This window comes from Ranitomeya variabilis, chromosome 8 (genome assembly GCF_051348905.1).
Source record: "Ranitomeya variabilis isolate aRanVar5 chromosome 8, aRanVar5.hap1, whole genome shotgun sequence".
NCBI classification, from domain to species: Eukaryota; Metazoa; Chordata; class Amphibia; order Anura; family Dendrobatidae; genus Ranitomeya; species Ranitomeya variabilis.
In genome coordinates this window covers 205,024,053-205,041,746 of record NC_135239.1, presented here as the reverse complement: position 1 = coordinate 205,041,746, position 17,694 = coordinate 205,024,053, and the positions used below count along the sequence as shown (strand labels likewise).

General features: G+C 42.5%; 1 long non-coding RNA gene across 1 annotated transcript in view; it reads left to right on the top strand.

Moving 5' to 3' along the window:
* Positions 1-8,854, top strand: part of LOC143787609 (uncharacterized) — a 135,855-nt gene extending 127,001 nt beyond the window's left edge. The window contains exons 2-3 of the long non-coding RNA XR_013218415.1: positions 7,721-7,799; positions 8,693-8,854. This is a non-coding gene — a long non-coding RNA (uncharacterized LOC143787609). The remainder of the gene's footprint in view (positions 1-7,720; positions 7,800-8,692) is intronic.
* The last annotated feature ends 8,840 nt before the right edge of the window (positions 8,855-17,694 follow it).

Here is a 17,694-nt window from a genome sequence, read left to right as displayed (position 1 = left end):
CTTTAAAATTAAAGTCAAAAGTAGGTCAAAAGACTAGAGAAGAACCACTAGCAGCATCTTTTTCTTTGCACGGACCCAGCAGGTCCCAGCCCATTAATTTTAATGAAAACTGTGTAATACCCCATTCACCCTGTGGTGGCGCTGCAGGGAATTTGAACCCTTTCTACTATGTTCCTGTGCCGATCACAGCTGATCTGTAAGGGTCATAGAAACCTAAGGAACAAAAAGGCGTCATCCCAAGAGGGACCGATCTTCAAAGTGGGTAAAGACATTTAGATTTTCTTAGCTTACCGCTAAAGAAGGTAATTCTAAAATCTCGAGGCCTTTAGGACATTTTGCTGCTTATTCAGAAGGACAAAAAAAAAGATGTAAGTGGAAATTTCCTGAGGACCACGGGATGGGATTTCAGGCCTCCATAGTGGGGGCATTTCATTATCTTTAGATTTGATCATACTTTCCAAATGCCCAGTTATGCCATGTTCACACACCGCCTTTTTGCTGTGCATTCAGCAGCTGTTTTCTTTGTTGATGCAGCATTATTTAGCTGTAGATTACATCTGTGATTTGTCTACAGAACATGTAGAATTTACTTAGTTTTATTCACCATTTATCCTTATTCCTCTGCAGCACCTCCGCAGGCGAAGTGAAGCATTACACCGCTCTCAATGTGTCTATATAATGCAGGTAGGAAGTTCCAGTCCTCCAGGTTTTGGGCGCGGCAGCTATCTGCACCCGCTGGTGTTACTGCAAGGCTCTGCCGGTATACCCGCCATCCCCCGCCATCTGAGGACCACTACAAAGGGTCCATTCATTTGTGGCTACAATATTTCCTAACGATGAAGGACGGTTCTAAAAATGGCCGAGATTGTTATTCAGAACGTAATGAAAAGAAACAAAATGATTGCGGTACATTGTGTAAAATCCGAATTATTAATAGAAAGGACAATCACTTTTTCCAAAATTGTTTCTTAAAGGGGCAACTCCAACCTTTAAGAATTTGCACTGTGTAACTTGCAAGACAACGTGACGCCCTGCAGATAAAGTAAGGTCGCCATTATATGCTGAAAAGATGTGTAACTTTCCCATCATTTTCTGCTTGCTGTCGGTGAACGGGAAGATTCTTTCTAAAGACTGACATTTAAAGGGGTTGTCTTAACATCAATAATGGTTAAAATTGTAAATTGCCGGTAAAACCCGGCAACATTGCAATTTCAATCCTTTTAAAAATCTCCGCCGTTTTTAGTTCTTTCTCCTTTCCCGATACTTTTGTTTCAATGTATCAGTGCAGGCAAGTGTAGCAAACCCTCAGCTGTGAGATTTTTTGGAGCCGTTGATGATAACATTTATTTCCTATTGCAGACCGATCATGAAAACGGATTTAACGCACAGTGTATCAGAGAGTTTCAGATTTATTTTGTATATCGCACAGTCATTCATTGGTATTTACGAGATTTAACCCTTTAGCCATCAATCCGGCGGTTGCTGTAACATATGTACTCGCCGAGGGTATGTGACCTATTTTGAGTTTTTGCTGCACTGATCACATCTTCACGTTTTGCAGCTTGGCGAAGATGAAACCAGCTTCATGTTTCAGTTCTGGAGCCAAATTCCAGTTTACAGTAGTGTCAGCCGCTGCAGACGTCAGAATTTACAGCATGGCTTTGTTTTGGATATCGTAGCACAACCTAGTGGTCACTACTGGCAGGTGCAACCTGGTGTAGGACTGTAGCTTTATTTTTGTTTTGCTTTTTTTTTGGACTTTCTTTCAAGGAAAAATAATAACACTTAAAAAAACATGTAGAATATAACCCTAAATGGGATCATTAAAATTGTGCTTCTTTTGGGGGTAGTGGTAGTAAAACTGGTACTTTTTGTAATGTGTCCAGGCCCCTATCCACTAAATCTACATTAAAGCCCTGAGAATCATATTACTCCACTTTATTGTATACTACAGGCCCTATTTGGTGCATTTTATTTTATTTTTATATTTTATTTTATTTTTTTATTTTTTTTTGGGGGGTGGGGTGTCATCTGTTATATGGCCCAAACCCACTTTCTACATATTAAAGCCAGCCGTACACTACAAGCCCAGGACTCAGAATATCATCAGATTGTTTGTCATGACTACTCCATCCTTGGTTGGGTAAGGAGGCAGATGTGCCCCCCCAGTCCCGTGGGCGCTGGCATTTGCGCAGATTTGCTTGGTGCTGATGCTGACCCCTTACTAATCATCTGGGCAATGACTGATTATAACATTATATCTAAAGCTGTCCTGTCACTTTCCATAAATATGTACATTTTTCACCTGAATCCGGTGGCGTTTTTCGTTTCTCCCTGCGCCTTGCCGTTCCTGAGATGGCCCCCTTTTCCCTACATATCAGTCTAGACAGCCAAGTGGGCGTGATCATTAACCATTCTCTGCGGGCATCGTCCTAGTGACTACACCCACTTGGCTAAAAGACTAGATTTATATACGGGGAACATGGGGCCGTATCTAAGGAGCGGAGAGGCGCAGGAGGAAAAGAAAAACATTGCTGGATTCAGGAGAACAGCGGCCTTTATATACATAAATTCCATATTTATGGCAGTCTTTAATATCACAGATTAAAAGGCCGGAGCCATCTGTGTCTGACAAGCGCAGCATTTTCCAGTGTCGTCGTATGAACAGAACAATGGAAGGACGGACATTTCTGGATCAATAGGATAGAATTAGGGTTCTGGCCAATGTGTACATAGACGTGTGGCACAATGGTGGCGGCGGCTCTGCGAGGTGTCAGGGCGGGCGCTCCTCGTTTTTTGGCTGATATGTTTTTTCCTTTCTCTCTCTCTCTTTTTTTTATTGGCATTTTTCAGTCTCCCGGGGGGATTAACATCCTGAAGCTGTGGCGCCCCGTGAGCTGGCTTCTACGGCAGTCACTTCCCAAAAACAACTCTCCTTTTTCCTTTGTTGTAGTGGATGGAGAGCAGAGATCCAGCTGCCAAAACATCTCGTCCTGCATTGTGTGAGGGGCGACGTATTGTCAGGGATGACTAGGAAAACATCGCGAGTAACAATGGCGGATTGTGTGGAGTGAAGTCTGACCACAGACATAACAAAAATCAAAGTCTGTGGCGCTCAAACGGTTACGTCCGCCGTGGGCACGGGTCTCGCACACTTTGGGCCTTATTAAGAGAAATTTGTCTTTGTCCATAGTAACCAGTCAGAGTGCAGCTTTTGTTTCAAATTCTGCTCTGGAAATATGAAACCTACGCCGTGATTGGTTGCTATGGCCAATGACAGCAGACTTTTCTTTTAAACTGTTGTAATAATCCTGCCCTGGTGTTTTCATAAAAAAAATGCCAGGGTTTTCATAGTATTGTTTGTTCGACTGGATGTTTTAGGCAAATATAATACACAATGCAGTCAGTGTCACTGTTGCATGTAGCAACCAATCACAGCACAGCTTTCATTTTACCACAGCGATAAATGAAAAGAAAGCTGACCTGTGATTGGTTGTTAGAGGTGAAAATGCCATTTTTTTTTTCTGTCAGTTGCAGAAATCTTTGCTAAGGCTTTTTATGCCTCAGTTTGTTGGCCTTTATCTATGTATGTGTGTAAGTATGTATATATATATATATATATATATATATGTATATGTATGTATGTGTATATATATATGTGTATGTATATATATATACTAGATGGTGGCCCGATTCTAACGCATCGGGTATTCTACAATATGTATGTCCACGTATTATATAACACAGCCCACTTAGTATATTGCCCAGCCACATAGTATATTGCCCAGTCATGTAGTATATTGCCCAGCCACGTACGTAGTATATTGCACAGCGATGGAGTATACAGCACACAGCACAGATGCATAGGCAGCATCAATAGTAAAAACTTGGTCACACAGGGTTAATAGCAGCAGTAACAGAGTGAGTTACCCGCGGTATAACACGGTCGGTTACCGCCGGCATTAACCCTGTGTGAGTGGTGACTGGAGGGGATTATGGAGCGGGCGCTGGGCACTGACTGCAGGGGAGTAGGGAGGGACTAATCAGACTGTGGCCGTCGCTGATTGGTCGCAGCAGCCATGACAGGCAGCTGGCGAGACCAATCAGTGACTTGGATTCCATGACAGACAAAGGCCGCGGCCAATGAATATTCGTGACAGAAAGACAGACTGAAAGACGGAAGTGACCCTTAGACAATTATATAGTAGAGATATATATATATATACATATATGCATATACGGTATATGTATATATGTGTGTACTGTATAATAGTACCGGTAATAATAATGTTTATTTTTATATAGCGCTAACATATTCCACAGCACTTTACAATTTTGCACACATTATCATCTCTGTCCCCGATGGGGCTCACTATCTAAATTCCCTATCAGTATGTCTTTGGAATGTGGGAGGAAACCGGAGTGCCCGGAGGAAACCCACGCAAACACGGAGAGAACATACAAACTCTTTGCAGATGTTGTCCTGAGCGGGATTAGAACCCAGGACTCCAGCGCTGCAAGGCTGCTGTGCTAACCACTGCAGATTTCAGCCCTCTATAGTGAACGCCAAGCTGATTATTAGATAATTTACATATGCATAGTAGGTATGTAAGGCGCCATGGAATAAATGGCGCTATAGTGATAAATAATAATAATAATCTACGTATACGCCTCACACCCATATATCTTTCCGGTTACACATTCCGGCACTTGCACACGTGTTTGGATGGATTGTGGAAGCATCACAGGGTTGTGGGGCTGCAAGTTTCTGACTTCCATAAATCTAAATATGGACGACTGCTCTGAAAATCAGTACTACTCTAACTTCAGTTTTCGCAACCTTCTTCATCCGGATCGCTTTCGCTTGTAAAGTCAATCGCATATATAGCAATTCCCTAATACACAAGTTAAAGTGGAACATACAACTTTAAGAAGCAGCAACTGAAGAGTTAATTTAGCGGCTGTAACGGTGCAGAAAAGCTTTAATGACGCCATCTTCCAGGAGCGGCCCCTACGTTGTGGCCCAATATCTGGGTGCGGAGCAGCGGCGGCCGCTCCCCTGCTCCTCTCTGACCTGGATCTTCTGCCAAGGAAGACGAAGCAGCTATTCCTGTAACAAAGGAAACAAGATAATTGTTTGCCTCGATGAATCTTTGAACTCGACATTTATTTTTAGATTTCTTTTCATGTCTTTTTTTTGTTTTCTCCTAAAAATAACTTTACCAGTGTATATTTAACCCTTTACACACCAGCCATTTATAAAGAAGCCTGACCCGGCCAAACCCACAACGTGGAGGATAACAATGTCAGAACCGAGAACTGGTGAGACCATACGATGCCATAAATGTAAAACGTTACCGTATGGAGACAAATGTTATGCAACCTCTCGACAAACTCCTAGAAATCGCATATAGGAGAGGTTCCGGGAATCGTCTGCCAGCAGCGCTACCCTTCTATAGAGGGGGTGTCATAGATGCCGCCCTATGTTGGCTGACACAGGGGAGCCCTATAGAGACTATTATAGATGTTCTCATATATTGTGCACCTCAGATGCCATCATATGTTGCATACTACAATTTCTCCATGATTTGATTGCTAAAGATGCCCCTGTACATTGCCGAGTGTAGATGCCATCATTATTGGGCACATGTGGCAGACAATATAAGTGACTAGCACAGATGCTACCGTACATTGCCTACCATAAGTGCGCTATATAGTGACTGCCATTGGAATAGATGCATTGGCGACAGCTGGTATGATGTAGAGTAGGCAGAGTTGCTACCATTCATGTGTATAAAAAGTGCCCCATTGCCACCAATGACTCCATGGATTGTCACAAGTTCCCCTTATAGTGACTTGCACATATGGCCTAATACATTGAATGCCATAGATTCCATCATGCACTGCTGGCCCTGAGATACAGTACTGTATTCTATATTGCCTGCTATATGTGCCCCATATTGTGACCTTCACAAAAGCCTTTATACATTGCCTACAATAGATGCCACCGTGCATTTCCTCCAAGTGCTCTATAAAGTCTGCCACAGATGCCACTATGCACTGTCTGCTAAACATGCCACCATACATCGCCCGTCATAGATGCCACTATGCGCTGTCTGCTAGAGATGCCACCATATGTCACCCGTCATAGATGCCACTATGCACTGTCTGCTAGAGATGCCACCATATGTCACCCGTCATAGATGCCACTATGCACTGTCTGCTAGAGATGCCACCATGTCACCCGTCAGAGATGCCACTATGCGCTGTCTGCTAGAGATGCCACCATACATTCCCCATCAGATGCCACTATGCACTGTCTGCTAGAGATGCCACATGACTCGTCATAGATGCCATAATGTACTGTCTCCTAGAGATGCCACCATATATTGCCCATCCTTGATGCCACCATACATTCCCCATCAGATCCTACTATGCACTGCCTGCTAGAGATGCCACCTTACATTGCCCATCCTTGATGCCACCATACATTGCTCATCATAGATGACATCATGTACTATATGCTAGAGATGCCACCTTTCGTTGCCCATCCTTGATGCCACCATACATTGCTCATCATAGATGACATCATGTACTATCTGCTAGAGATGCTACTGTGCATTACCTGCCCCAGATCCCACCAAATATTGCCTGTCAGATATGCCACTATACATCTTTCATATGTGCCCATAAACTATGTGCCATACATGTCACCGTACATAAGCTACAACAATTGCCCCATAAAGGGACTATCACAGACGTCCCTTACATTGTGCCCACAAGGTGCTACATATAGTAATTGGCACAAATACCACATCATTGCCTGCAACACGTTCTCCATAGCGTGACTGGCATATGTGCCAACATACCAGAGATGCCACCATACACCTGTCTGCCATTGATGCCACCGTGCATTACTTACAACCTCCGCCCTGCCCCCGCCAACCTATTATATAAATGGGTTTCGTGTCCTTTAAATTCTGCGCTTCCCTTTGTCTTTTTGTATCAGGATTGGAATAAACGGATCCAAATATTTTTGTTTAGTTTCAGTTGAGCAGCGATGCCCCCGCCCCGCGCCGTTACTCCAGTCTGCTGCTTTTTACCGCGCTGTGCGACCGGAGATGACCCCAATCCTTTGTTCCATGAAATCCCGCCACATAAAAACATGTTATTTAAATTCTTGGCAGCGGATCACACATTCCTGTGCAGTGGGCTCATGCTTATCGTTACTTTATTTTCCCTATTCTTCCTCAGTCTGTGTTTTCTGTAGTCTGCTTCCTGTGGAAAGAGAAAGATTATAATATAACGCCGTTAACCCCTCGTGCGCCAACGGAAAACCACGGCTCATTTCGCGGTGGGATTCGCATCGCGCTTGCATTAAATTAGAAACCACTTCGCCATTATTCTCAATATACAATGATCTCATCAATGCCATTTCTTGGGCGTGTGCCGAAATCATAGGACCCCCATAGAAAAACTCAGAATGGGCCCTAAGTCCCCTCCACTATTAACCCCTTTATACCATCATGGAGCACATACAGCGGCTCAAAACCGTCAATTTTGGCATTTTGATACTTTTCCTGTTTGTGATCTTTACTGTACGGGTTACATAAATGTATATTTTAATAGATCGGAGGGGTGATTCAAACTTTGTTGGTTTTTTGTTTTGAATATTTTTTAGAACTTTTGTTTTTCATTATTTTTTTCTCCATCTATCTAGCTTCCCATAGATGGTGTCTGAACTGTCCGGTCCCTTGTCCTGCTCTGCCCTTATTTACACTGAGCTCGGCCGACACAAGGTAAGGTTTTAATACTAGGGACAGGATAGGAATGTTCCTATGGGACACGTTCTTAGAATCCTAGAATGTTACAGTTGTATATGACCTCCAGGGTCATCATGTCCAATCCCCTGCTCAATGCAGGATTCACTAAACCATCTCACACAGATGTCTATCCAGCCTCTGGTTGAAGACTTCCATTGAAGGAGAACTCACCACCTCTCGTGGCCGCCTGTTCCACTCATTGATCACCCTCACTGTCAAAAAGGTTTTTCTAATATCTAATCTGTATCTTCTCCCTTTCAGTTTCATTCCATTGCTTCTCGTGTTTCCATGTGCAAATGTGAATATTGATGATCCCTCTACACTGTAACAGCCCCTCAGATATTTGTAGACAGCTATTAAGTCTTTTCTTAGCCTTTTTTTGCAAGCTAAACCTTCCCAGATCCTTTAACCGTTCCTCGGAGGACATAGTTTGCAGTCCGCTCATCATGCTGGTAGCTCTTCTCTGAACTTGATACAGTTTTTCAATATATTTTTTACAGATGTGGTGCCCAGAACAGAACCGTATTCCAGAGGAGACCTGACCAAGGAGGAGTAGAGGGGGATAATTACTTCACGCGATCTTGACTCTATGCTTCTCTTACTACATCCTAGAACTGTGTTTGCCTTTTTTGCTGCTGCATCACACTGTTGACTCATGTGCAGTCTGTGATCTATTAGTATACCAAACTCTTTTTTCACACGTGCTGTTGCTTAGTTCTATTCCTCCCATTCTATAGATTTAATTTTCGTTTTTACACTTTTTTAATCAAAATAGTGTTAACTAAATGCTCTTTCTTATTTATATGTACTATTACTGTTCCCTTATTTACTTACTACAGGGTGTATGCTCATTTGGTTTTTTTTTCTAGGATTTTAGGCTTTACAAGAATAAGAAGACGGCAGTGGTGGTGCTGCAAGCTCCAATGGCAATGTCTGGCACCCAGAATGGAGCTCATACTCCTGAAAATAGTGGTCTCAGCACCTGAGCCCATACACCTGCATCGTCAGTTGTACATGTTGCATCCTGCAGTTTTAAGGTATTACAGATGACGTCTACCCTAATATTTCTGTATTGGGGTCTTTGTTTTTTAGAATCAATAAATAATATATATATTTTTTTCAAACTGCAGTCACCACTACGGGGAGCTACTTGCATATGGATTTAGGTTAGTAGCATTAAACGGGTTGTCCGGGACTTTTCTACTGATGTCATCACTATCTGATCAGTGGGGTACCGCTGATGAGCTGTTCCTGGTGCCAGTGGCGGCCAGATGTGTTGAATTGTGCAGCTACATCTGTTCTGCAGGGTACTATACATCCACCCTCTATTCAGATTAATAAAGGGTGAATGTGCAGAACCTGGTCACGGCCACTATGCAGTTGGCATTGCTGTGCAGCTCACAACTGGGCACATGCGGCCGCCGCCTCTGGGAGCAGCTGATTAGTGGGGGTGCCAGGTGTCGCACCCCCCACTGATCAAATACTAATGACCTATTCCAAGGATAGGAGATCAACATAAAAGTCCTGGACAATCCCTTTAAATGTATTTGTAGCTGTTTGCAGTGAGCTCCCTCTAGTGGTGCTTGTTTTAATACCAGGCCATATGGAAAAAAAACAGCAGTTCAGCAGTAGGCGCTGGAGTTTTTTTGTTTTTCTTTAAGTCCAGCGCTACATTTTGCTGGGAAGGTAAAACCTGGTGACAAGTTTGGTTAAGGAACGGGCAACACATGTTAAATTTGCTGCAGCCTTCTCTCCTAGTGTTTTACATCTTCATTGTCCCTGCAGTCAGGTCCCTGTTTGTCAAAAGAGACATCCGAGCAGGCGAGATGATGTGATATAGTAGGAAGGTCCTGGCAGGGTAATACCCAGACATTTCTTATATCTGTAGAAATCATCAGAGTCAGGTTTTCACATGGAAATCCTAAAATGACCAATCCGTCTGCACCTCTGACATCATCTATTGTTGGGAAACTCGAACAAATTCAGTGGCAGCCAAAATAAAAGCCTGAGAAATCATTGCAAAAATGCATTTTTTTTTCTTTTAATTTATACTGTAAATAATCTTTATTGTTCATACGTTCAGTCCTTTGTGGGGTTTTCTCTGTTTAGGTTGAGTCTTGGTGGGAGAAAAGAAAGCGCAGGTCATGTCCATGACGTGTCTCCTGATAGAAAACGCTCCAAACAAATCTGCGCCATACACTTCAGGATTATTATTCTAAAAACCCATCTAAGAAACGTAAAACTGCTCCGAAACCCCCACAAAGAAGGATCCACTAGAAAGTTGTCATTTCTGACTGCCCTAAAAACAACAACTCAGTGTGCACATCGCCCGAGCCTGCTGAGCTGATCATTACAGCAGCAATTCTATCTCTACAAATCCATCGTTCGTTAGGTGATTGCTATTTAATCAGTTCCCTCCTAAGCATGAATTCATTCATGTACAGTAAACCCCGGGTGAGCGGCTGCCTGGAGAAATGGCTCCGGCTCCTCCATGACTCTGATTTGTGAATTCCCCTCATGATCTGTGACTGATTTATGAGGAATTTTTTAGTCCTGACCCGAGTTGACTTTTTGAGTTGACGTTTATTATTTGCATTTTACAGTTTATTAAGGCTGGAGGTAAAATCACTTAGTCTTTGTAGCCAGGAGATCAACAGCTGCACCGAATCCCTTCTGTGGCCACGGACGTCTCATCACTTGTTCTGCAATCAGATGCTTTATTAAAAGGCTGTAGAATATTCATCTGTCTATCAGCCAATATATGGAGTAGATGTAGGTGTGTATATATAATACACTTACATATGCATAAATGACGTAGGCACACATAGTACTGCTTCCCTGTCTCTCACCTACCAGCCTATTACTTATACTTGTTGCCCAAAATAGCGCTAATACTTATTGGGAGTGTATATATGTGTGTGTCCATGTATATATGAAATGTATGCATAAATGACAGAAGTGCTGATAGTACTGCTTTCCTCTCTTTCCAAATTATGTAAGTACAGATAGCATTGATTCCCTATTGCCTTCTGTAAATTATGTGGTTTCAGATAGTGCTGCCTGTCTCTTTCTGTAAATGATGTGGATACAGATAGTACTGCCTTCCTGTCTCTTTCTGTAAATGATGTGGATACAGATAGTACTGCCTTCCTGTCTCTTTCTGTAAATGATGTGGATACAGATAGTGCTGCCTTCCTGTCTCTTTCTGTAAATGATGTGGATACAGATAGTGCTGCCTTCCTGTCTCTTTCTGTAAATGATGTGGATACAGATAGTGCTGCCTTCCTGTCTCTTTCTGTAAATGATGTGGATACAGATAGTACTGCCTTCCTGTCTCCTTCTGTAAATGATGTGGATACAGATAGTACTGCCTTCCTGTCTCTTTCTGTAAATGATGTGGATACAGATAGTACTGCCTTCCTGTCTCCTTCTGTAAATGATGTGGATACAGATAGTACTGCCTTCCTGTCTCCTTCTGCAAATGATGTGGATACAGATAGTACTGCCTTCCTGTCTCCTACTGTAAATGATGTGGATACAGATAGTACTGCCTTCCTGTCTCTTTCTGTAAATGATGTGGATACAGATAGTACTGCCTTCCTGTCTCTTTCTGTAAATGATGTGGATACAGATAGTACTGCCTTCCTGTCTCCTTCTGTAAATGATGTGGATACAGATAGTACTGCCTTCCTGTCTCCTTCTGTAAATGATGTGGATACAGATAGTACTGCCTTCCTGTCTCTTTCTGTAAATGATGTGGATACAGATAGTACTGCCTTCCTGTCTCTTTCTGTAAATGATGTGGATACAGATAGTACTGCCTTCCTGTCTTTCTGTAAATGATGTTGGTACAGATAGTACTGCCTTCCTGTCTCTTTCTGTAAATGATGTTGGTACAGATAGTACTGCCTTCCTGTCTCTCTGTGTATGATGTAGGTACAGATGGCACTGACTCCCTATAGGGTTCTGTAAATAACATTAATGCCCCTCCCCGTAAACGATGTGGATACAGATAGTACTGCCTTCCTGTCTCCTTCTGTAAATGATGTGGATACAGATAGTACTGCCTTCCTGTCGCTTTCTGTAAATGATGTGGATACAGATAGTACTGCCTTCCTGTCTCCTTCTGTAAATGATGTGGATACAGATAGTACTGCCTTCCTGTCTCCTTCTGTAAATGATGTGGATACAGATAGTACTGCCTTCCTGTCTCCTTCTGTAAATGATGTGGATACAGATAGTACTGCCTTCCTGTCTCTCTGTAAATGATGTGGATACAGATAGTACTGCCTTCCTGTCTCTCTGTAAATGATGTGGATACAGATAGTACTGCCTTCCTGTCTCTCTCTGTAAATGATGTGGGTAAAGAGAGCATTGACTTCCTGTCGCTTTCTGTAAATAACATAGGTACTGATAGTACTGCCTCTTTGTCTCCCCCCACCCCATAAACTATCAGTGCCTATGTTATTTACAGAAAGCGATAGGAAGTCCATGCTCTCTGTACCCACATCATTTACAGAGAGAGACAGGAAGGCAGTACTATCTGTACCTACATAGTTTACGGGGGAGACACAAAGAGACCATATTAAGTAGGTACAGATAGAGAGAGAGAGAGAGAACTCTCTCTCATAATGTGGATACAGATAGTACTGGCTTCCTGTCTCTCTCTGTAAATGATGTGGGTACAGACAGCATTAACTCCCTATTACTTTCTGTAAATTATGGAGATACAGATATTGCTGTCTGTCTCTCACTGTAGATGATCTAAATACACATAGTTCTGCCTGACTCTCTCAGTACTTAATTTGGGTACAGATAGTACTGCCTTCCTGTCTCTTTCTGTAAATGATGTGGATACAGATAGTACTGCCTTCCTGTCTCTTTCTGTAAATGATGTGGATACAGATAGTACTGCCTTCCTGTCTCTTTCTGTAAATGATGTGGATACAGATAGTACTGCCTTCCTGTCTCTTTCTGTAAATGATGTGGATACAGATAGTACTGCCTTCCTGTCTCTCTGTGTATGATGTAGGTACAGATGGCACTGACTCCCTATAGGGTTCTGTAAATAACATTAATACCCCTCCCCGTAAACGACGTTGGTACAGATAGTACTGCGTTCCTGTCTCTATCTCTTGACTCCCCATTGTTTGTGAATGATGTAGTTGATAGTACTGCCTCCCATAAACATGCAGTTGTATCATCTTTCATTAACTGTGATCATGTTCTACATTTTCTGAAATCTATATTATACCCGGTGTCTTCGTTCGTGGTGATTGACGCCCTGCTGTCAGCAGCCATAAAGCAACCAGTGACCTCAGATAAAGATCTATAATAGACCAGGTCAGTAGGTAATCATGTCCCAGGGAGAATGGACAGCAAACTACCCAGGGAGACAGCGGACGTCAGCGCTGACCATACAGATTATTGGCCACCTTGCTGGGGAGGGGGCTTTGGCATGAATTTGTTTATATCTTATTCTATGCTGTAACAAAGATGACAACACATAAATATTTTGTATATTTCTTCTGTTTAGTTGCCAAGAGCAAATAGACGAGTCCCTTAGAGCTGTATGGCCATTAATTTTTAAGTCATATGTCACTCAATTACCTACTTTATGATAACTTGCATCCTTTGATCTGACCGAAGGGTAGCATGCAGGCTGAATGGTTAATTTCAGAAATAATGCCACTATTAATGTGATTAGACTCACTACCCCTTTGCCCAGGGCTCGCCAAGTTACCGTATGTGGCAACACATTTGGATTGTAAGGCAGTACTCTTTGTTGCCACTGGAGGGCAGCAGAGTTCCACTGTCTCCGTTGTGCGCAGCAGTGTTTGTATTTAGTGGATGATACAAGAAAGCAATTGCACAATATAAATTGAAATCATTCACTTTCTACATCTTAATGGCTGCTTTTTTTTTTCTTATTCCAAAGGACTCTGCAGAGAACTTTGAAATGCACAGTTTGTTGAGACCATGCTATGTAACATAGGGGAGCCATAGTAAGGATTAAACCATTTCTTCTCTCGCCATGCCCTTCAGTTGCCCAACGCCAGAGTTACTAACAATAATGGGGAGTCTTGCAGAGGTTCTAACCATCCAAAGCTGTGAAAACTAACCCCCAAAACAATGGCAGAATTGCTTATTATATGCAAAAGTGAGAAATGTCCTTCAAAACTACAACTCGTCCAGCAAAAATACAAGCCTCCCTACATCTCTGTTGACAGAAAAATAGAATAAAAAAAGCTATGGCTCTTGTAAGAAAAGGATTTAAAAACGAAACGGCAAAAACAAAAGTTGACTCTGGTGAAAGGAGTTAAGTCAGTAAAGTGATGATCTGTTTTTGTGTAACATTTAATCCGGGTTTGTTAACAGAAAAATTCTGCATCTTCCCAATATAGTTTGGTTCTTTTCTTTTGCTTGTTATCAGTGAATCATTTTTTTTTACATGCAGATGCTGAAAACTTGAACAGCTGAGGGTTTGCTACAATTTCATCCAACAGTAACATAAACCTCTTTTGTTGAGTTATTTTGCTACAATGTATCAGTGCAGGATAAGTATCAACATGGACTATAACTCACAGAGGATTGTCTCGTCTGCTCGGCTTTTTTGTGATAGATCTGGTTCTATACTTAAGGGTTTTGTGTTTGTTTTATAAATATATTGTATGACATTTCTTCTAAAATGTTCCACGTTTGTATTTTTCTCCCATCCTTGGGGCTCTATTGTCCTCTTTTGTCAGCCAGAACAATTTCCATACAATTTCCCCTGTTATCTCTTCCTCGGTGATGAGAATTTTCTTATTGTGTTTGCTTTTATGAGACCAGAATGAATTGCCGCAGATTTATATAAGAATCTCCATTTCTATAAGTGGCAGAATGCTAATCCGAGCGTCAACAGCGAAAACCATTTACATGGAAAATAGCCGCAAAGCTTCGATTATAGAACGGAAATTGTGACTTTATTTGAACAGAAGGGTAAGAAAAATGTGGAATTAACACTTTATATTATGGTTCCTTATAAGTGAGTATTCGGTAATTCTCGTAATACAGAATATTTAATAATCCAGCACGTGTCGGAATAGAAGAAACTAACTGCACATCGTTTTGTCCTCTGAGTTGTTAATTTTGCTGCTACTGGAGTTTTAACGACTTTCCACATTCTCGAAGGACCGGGTGCATTGATGCAACAAGATGAACTGGTAGAAATAACGCAGGAATGGAAACTGTAGTGGACCACAGGAAAGCTAGAGGTTCAGAAAAGAAGCAAAGGTTGTATGATGTAACCAAGTCCAGCTGAACAGCAGAGCTGGATATTACGGGGACTCACTGGTAACGATGTAGCAGAGCTTGGTGTATCAGGGGACTCACAAGTGGTGATGCAGCAGAGCCCAGCAACAGAACAGATTTTGCTACGTCTGAAGACTCACACATGAAGGTGCATTAGAGCCAGCAAAGTTCTAGCATACGATGTACGAAAGTTACCTGAATACTTGCCAACTTTCTTTCCTAGGTTAGATACCAATGGTCCCCGCTTAAAAAAGGAAACAAACCTGAGACCTTCTACTTTGGTCTTTTTTTCAGAACTCGCTCATTCAAGTGAATGAATCATTAAATGGAACCTGGCACCAGGTTTTCCCAGTATAAAGTTCTGCCTCCACCTCTACCACCTGTTCTACAGTATTCTAAGAACACCTCTGAATAGCCCCAAATATGTTTTCTAATGCCCCTGTGCAGTCTGATGGGCGTCTCTGGTCTCGATCCGGCTCCCTCTCACTGGTGGCAAACCCTGGCCTGCCTCCTGCTTCATGCGGATGATGTATCCTACGACATCCGCACAATGTCCACCAATCGCCCTCCTGCACAGGCATACGCTGCTCAGCCCGCAGAAGAGAAGAGCAAAAAACTGTAATGCGCAGGCACCAGGAGAGGATAAAGAGCGCTGATGACCTGAACGTAAAGCTGGCACAGGGCAGAGCGATATACACCTGCGCAGGAGAACAATGGAGGACACTGTATGGATGACGGATGCGCCATCTACATGAAGCAAGGAGCGATGACTGTGTTTGCGACCAGCGAAGAGGCCCCGGATCAAGACCAGAGACGCCTATCAAACCGGACTGTGCCATAAGGGGGCATTATAAAATATATTTTTGGGGCTATGCAGCTATATATCTTCCTAGAATACTGTAAAACAGGCGATAGAGGTGGCGGCAGGATTTTATGTTGGGGAAAACCTGGTGACAGGTTCCCTTTAAAAAAAAAAAATACAAAAAATTTATTTTTTTGTCCATGCTCCACCCATGAGGAACCAAAATAATAGGGAGAGATTTCTTAATACTATCTTTAATGTTGTCAGCAATCAATCTTCCCCCTATATGGGGTTGATGGAGTTAAGAAAAAAAAACATGGCTGCTTTAGTCCAGAAACCTGTCCATAGATTGTGTCAGGTTTTGTAGTTCAGTTCCATATCACAACATGCAACCTGTGAACAGGTGAGGCACAATTTTATACGAGAGCAGATATTTTTTCCGAAACTAGAGTCAGCCAAAGTCTTCATTGATCATCAGGGATCAAAATTCTACATTTTTTTTTTTTTTAATATCACCAGAGAAAATTGAGAGTCAAAATCTGTGTTGAGGTTGTATCTTTTATTCTCACATGTAGGTTTTGTTTTTTTAATTCGCAATATTTGCACAGACTGCAGAGTAAGGCGACAGAATAAGGTCGAACTGTCCATATTTCAAAGCCTAGCTCCCAAAATGCTTATAGTAGCCATTCAAATAAGATATCATTATCAGTGACCTGGAACTCCTACATAATGGTCCAGTATGTGAACAGGTAAAACTTCAAAACCAGAATATTTGTTAAAAAAAAATAAAATCCAATTTACCACCATATTTGTGTATGTTGAGGTTTAAAAAAAATTATTTCTATGGGTCTTCCCAGACTTGGCTGTTTAGAATTATCTTTTCCAGGATGACCCTCTGACATCACCAAGGAGGTCGTCCTTCTTATCCTTATAGGGACAGGAAACACACGAGACGTTAAAAGACCACCCACGCCCCTTAGTGCTTTTTCCAAGTACCACACCAGGATGGATGTAACTCTGTTTTATTGAATCTCCATACACCGTTAATCACATTAGTACTAGAAATTCGAAAGGAGGGGAAACTAACCGTGCTGCCAGGATGGACTCCTGGAAACATAATTACCGGTAGGACTAATCCCCGTTTTCCAGGACGTCCCTCCTGACGGCACCATGGAGAATACCAAAGTATGACATTCTAGGGTGGGACCACTGCCTGGAGAACCTTTCTACTGAAGGCCATTTGTTGCCCCGACAATACATCCAGTTTGTAGTGCCTGCAGAATGTATTTGGGCTAGACCAAGTTGTTGCTCTGCAAATCTGTTCTACCGTAACACCTGCGCTTTCTGCCCAAAAAGTGGAGACTGCGCTTAGTTGAATGGGCTTTTAAGTAGAGATGAGCGAATTTGATCAGGTCAGGGCTTATTCGGCAAGCTATAGCATTTACCGAATAAGCTGCATATGGAACCCGGATAACTGGATCGCTCCGGCCGATCAGCTGTTCGGCGCCGCAGTTGCATGTGTCGCAGCTGTGTGACTGTCACGACATATGCATGGGGAGCCCAACACACAGGACTTTTCATAGTAAGTAATCTCTTTATCAATAAGGCTGGGTTCACATTGCGCTAGAGGCGTCCGTTAGACGGACTACGTTACACCGCGGTGTAACGCAGCCATTAAGTCCAATGTTGGACGCATCGCTAGCGCACGCCCACAATGGGCGTGCGCTAGCGATGTGCCGTCATTGAGTGATGGACCCTGAGACGCAGGCTGCAGCA